Source organism: Eutrema salsugineum, unplaced genomic scaffold (assembly GCF_000478725.1).
Source record: "Eutrema salsugineum unplaced genomic scaffold, Eutsalg1_0 scaffold_3, whole genome shotgun sequence".
In the NCBI taxonomy this organism is placed as follows: Eukaryota; Viridiplantae; Streptophyta; class Magnoliopsida; order Brassicales; family Brassicaceae; genus Eutrema; species Eutrema salsugineum.
Genome location: NW_006256756.1, coordinates 10,033,370 through 10,038,623, shown reverse-complemented (window position 1 = coordinate 10,038,623; position 5,254 = coordinate 10,033,370). Strand labels below are relative to the sequence as shown.

General features: G+C 43.0%; 1 non-coding gene across 1 annotated transcript; it reads right to left on the bottom strand.

The window, feature by feature from the left end:
- Positions 1-2,418: 2,418 nt before the first annotated feature.
- On the bottom strand, positions 2,419-2,525 carry LOC112085749. Its single transcript, XR_002899048.1, has one exon. It is a non-coding gene; the product is annotated as a small nucleolar RNA R71 (small nucleolar RNA).
- Positions 2,526-5,254: the final 2,729 nt, after the last annotated feature.

Sequence of the window (5,254 nt, the reverse complement as noted above, 5' to 3'; positions counted from 1 at the left end):
CCTCTCTCTGGTCGTGTACATGCACTGCAAAGATGTGCCCTCCAGGAAGCCTTCCACTTCCCAAGCACTGAAACTTCCTTCATCAAAGTTGGAGATAAATGAGTCCTCTGTCTTCTGCAACCGAAATCATTCAATTCAGACAAGTATCACAGGAGTTACACTCTCCGGAATGCGAAGTGGTCTAAGCTGCTCTGGATGCTGCGAGATGGTCTTGCGACTTGGTTAGCCCGCAGGCCTGAAGATGAACGCCTGAATGCTGATGCTGCGAGTTGAAATGTGCGGGTAAACTATCACTGGAAGAGGTCTGAAGCTCCCGAGCAAGAGAAATGCTAAGTCCACAATCGTGCGACTTAGGCATGCGAGTCATCCGCGCCTGGATCTATGCCGCACGATCACTCGCAAACTACTGCGACTTAGGTGTGCGACCTGGGACATACTGGACTGACCCGCAGGATTTCCACTTGACCCAACTGAGCCGGGTCAGTACCCAGTTTGTCCTGGGCTGACCCGGTCCATTAGCACTAGGTATATATAGTTTTTTGGGAGAAAAACCCAAGTATGTTATCTTCTACTTAGTTTTCTCTCTAGTTTTCTTTCCTTTTGAGTGTAAAAACGTTTTTGATTAAGAGATATCTGAAGGGATTTGATCATTCCAAGTCTGTTTCTTATCATCTCATCATCTCATTTCTACTTCTAATCATGATTAACATCATCTCTTGCAAAAGATTAGATGTGTTCTTCATGATTAGTGAGTAGTCATCTTTTAAACTTCTAGGTGTGTAGATTAGGGTGCTTAGATGTTTGATTGGTGATGTTTAGGGTTTAGATTCTCATTCCATTTCCTTAGTTAGTTGCTCCTAATGCCAGATTTCCTTGGGAAAGTGAAATCTGGGTTCATAGGCATTTCATGCACCAAAAGTGTTTGATGAAATGCCTGAATGAGCTAACTTAAGGGTTTATGCCTTTTTCATCATGGGAATGATTTGTTAAATGCATGAATGACATATTAGAACTGTTTCTTAATGCTCATTGATTCATATTTCACAAATGATGATTTGGTTTGAAAGTGGATTAGTGTAGAGATTAATGCCTTCATGAGAGGATTAGTCTAGATTAGAGTTCTAAGTTGAAATGTTTGAGATCATGTGATTGCTTGTTATGTCTTTCTGTATAAGATTCAGTCTTCTTGGTTGAGAGATTGTTTGGTCACTTATTAGGCTTGATGCATTATGCTTGCTGATTGCTTGATTATATCTAATGGTTGTTAGACTTGATTAAGTGATTTGCAAAGGGATTATTGTCATGGGAATGAATTAATCTGATTAAGAAGCCTAGACTAAAGAGTAGCAAGTGTTGCATTATGTTCTTAGCATCATGATTCAATATCTAAAGCACCCTAATCAATGATCACATCTAGAGGTTTAGCTTTTATCATTTGCTTAATCACCATCATCTTGTTTTGTTTGCTTGCTTAGTTCATTAATCATAGCTTGTTTGTTTCTTGTTTTATGCTTTCTTGTTGCTGGTTTCACAAAACTCATCTTTGATTACTTGACTTAAGAACCTATCACATAAACTAGTGCCTAACTACCACACATATGGATTGACACCCCTTATACTACTTTGACAAGGGGATTGATAACCCATCTAAGGCTTTAAAAACCTTAGTTATCAATTGGCGCCGTTGCCATATTGTGTGGGAATTGTTAGCATTAGTTTCTGATATAGTTTTTGAGATCAAGTTTATTTTGTTTTACTGATCACCTTTCAAGCTCTGTCTTTGTTTTCAGGTTTATGATCACAAGAAGCCAAGCCAGAAGACAAAGAGAAAGAGCTGTTCACTTGGAGAGGTTAGGAATGAATCAGCAAGTTGGGAATGAGCATCAGGCTCAAGAAGCTGATCATGGTCAAAGAGCTGGTAATGGGATTGGAATTCAGGCTCAACAGGCTCAGGTCCATCAGGGACACGCTCAGGGTAACCAGAACCAAGACCGACCTCAGGTTAATCCACCACAGCCCCACCCAAACCCACCCATACGTCATCAGCCCCAACCAGTCTTTGTTGGTGAGAATGACCGAGCTTATGCACACCAGTATGGAGCAGGAATCAGGCCACCTCCTGTCCAAAACAACAACTTTGAGGTGAAGGCCTCTTTGATCAATATGGTTCAGAATCAGAAGTTCCATGGCTTACCTATGGAGGATCCCTTGGAGCATCTGGATCAGTTTGACAGAGTTTGTGATCTAACTAAGATCAATGGGGTATCTGAAGACAGTTTCAAACTGAGATTGTTCCCATTCAGCCTTGGAGATAAGGCACATCAGTGGGAAAAGAACCTCCCAAGAGGATCCATCCACACATGGGAGCAATGCAAGATTGCCTTTCTATCCAAGTTCTTCTCAAGCTCAAGGACTGCAAAGCTAAGGAACCAGATTTCCAGCTTCACTCAACATTCTAATGAGACCTTTGGAGAAGCTTTGGACAGGTTTAGAAGCTACACAAATAAGTGTCCACATCATGGCTTTTCAGAAGCCTCTCTCCTTAGCACTTTGTATAGAGGAGCTGTTCCTAAGATCAGGATTCAGTTGGACACAGCATCAAATGGAAATTTCTTGGCAAAAGAAATCATTGCAGCTATGGAACTTGTTGAGAACTTAGCCATGAGCCAAGACACTTATGGGGAAGATTATGATAGAAGCTATAGAGGAGAAGATTCTGGTAGACACCAAGAGCTGGAAGAGAAGTTTAAAGTGTTGAATATAAAGCTTGACAAAGCCCTAGCTGCCACTCAAAAGCCTATACACTATGTGAGTGAGGAGAAGAGATGCTTCACAAATATCAATGAAGAGGGTCTCACTCAAGAGGAGTTGCACTTCATTGGAAATCAAAACAAGTTCAATGGTTACAACAACTTCAACAACCACCAGAACTTGTCCTATAGGAGCAACAATGTGGCCAACCCCCAAGACCAAATATACCCTCCTCAAAGCTTTGTTCAACAGAATCAGTACCAAGGTAACTCCCAAGGTCAACAGGGTTTTCAGCAACCAGCGGTTCAGAATCAAGGGAATAGCTTCACAAATCAAGTCAGCCTACAGCCAAAGGCTCCACCTCCTGGTTTTGGCCCACCAACTGTTCAACAAAGTCCTGATTTCAATGTTCTTCTCCAACAGCTCTTACTAGGACAACAAAAGATGGTATCTGACCTGGAGACACTAGGTACTGAACTAAAGTCTATTAAAAAGAACAAGGGCATCTGCACTTCTGAACCACAAGTCTCTCTTCCTGGTAAAGCTCTTCAAAACTCAAAAGATTATTGCAATGCCATCTACTCCAGTGAGGACCATTCAGCTGCTGTGCAAGAGATTGAAGACCTCCTTTATGGTCAAGTTTTTACTGAGAATGCACACACTCAAGTAGATGAGGACACCATTATAGATGATTTCTTTGGCTTCTTACATGAACTCAATGAGGACATTGAGAGCAAAAGTGTGGGGGCAGCCGGTTCAGTTTTTTCTGTTCAGCAAGGAAATGATTCAGTGTCTATTGAAACAAAGGAGCATCCAACTGGTCAAGGAAAGCTAACAGATTGTGCCTCCACCTCTGAATCAACTCAGATGAAGCCCACCTCCCTCCCAAAGCTAGGCAACCCAGGGAAGTTCACCATCTCTTGCACTCTTGGAAACTTTAGAGTTGAGAATGCTTTGTGTGATTCAGGCTCAAGTGTGAGTATAATGTCTAAAGATATGATGGAGAAGCTAAAGGTCAAGTCTATAACGTCCTACCCCTCTTCTATCACCTTTGGTGATTCCTACTCCAAGAAACCATATGGATTTTTAGAAGACTATCCACTTCAAGTTGGTGAATGCATAATTCCCACTGATTTTGTGATCATGAAGATGAAGAAGACCAAAGAGCTCCCCCTATTGCTTGGAACTGCATTTCTCAACACCACTGGTGCAATGATTGACTTTGATACTCAAAGAGTGGTGCTTACAAAGGTGGATAAGGATGCCTTTTACCCTGTTCAACCACCTTTAGCTGAATTTTGTGGATCAGTTGTTCAAGAGATAGAACCCCCTAAGGTACTTGAGATGAAGTATGTAGGAAGTGCTGGGATTTTAGGTGGATCCCAATCTCTCTCAGCTGTGGAAATGGAAAAAGAACCTCACACCAACTCTGTTTACAAGGATGGGACTGAACAGCCATTGATCAGAGAAGAAGACATCTTGCTCTCATGGTCTCCTACACTTAGTGATCTAAGGATGATTAACACCAAAAGTGATGGCTCAGCATCAGAAGACAAGAGTATTAAACCTGATCTTTCTTCTCAAGACTTTGATCTCACTCCTTGGGTTGATGATGATGGTTCTCTGAAGTATAAGCTGGATTGCAATGGGAAGCCAGGTCTGTTTGCTGAAGTGAGGGCATGTCTCACAAGGGCCATCTTTGATAAAGACCCAGATGGTATTCAAGAGCTGGTGGACAAAGGTCTCAAGGTGGGATCTCAAGGACAAGGGTCTAATGGTTCCCAAAGGCAGCAAACCAACTCAGCTTTCTTGCTCAGGACCATTGAAGTGCTGAAGAGCATCAGTGCTCAACCTCACCCCAGCTGAAAACAGGTTTTTGAAAGTCAAACTTAGTGACTTTAAACAAAGTGCTCTTGGGAGACACCCCAAGCTTTTCTTTGTACATAGTTCTTCTGATTTCTTCTCTTTTCTTTTATGTTTTAGAACTTTTTGATGGGTTTTGTGAGTTGGTCTCAGGTACTAGGTGATCTTTAGAAGACATAGCTCAGTGACGAATGGAAAGAAGCATGTGAGAGAGCTGAGAGAAGTGTTTAAGGCCAGAAAAACGTTTAAGTCCCAGTTACTGCGGCCTAGGAGTGCGGGTTAGAGCATGGAGAGCCCAGGCCGCAGCAAGACTCGGAATTTACTCCGGCCTGGGCGTGCTACCTGGTGTGAAGGAATCCTGGCCGCACAAAACCTGAGGAAGCCCGAAATGTTTAAGTCCCATTTACTGCGGGATGGGTGTGCGGGTCAGAAGAAAGGGAGCCAGGCCGCAGCAAGGTTCGGAATTTACTCCGGCTGGGGCGTGCGACCTAGAAGCGTAGACGCTGAGCCGCACCAGAAAGAAGAAGGCCGAGGGTTCTAAGTCCAAAATTGTGCGACCTGGTGCTGCGGCCTGAAACCCAAGGAGTCTAAGTCGCACGATCGTTCGGAATTTACTGCGGGATGGTTATGCGGCTCAGAA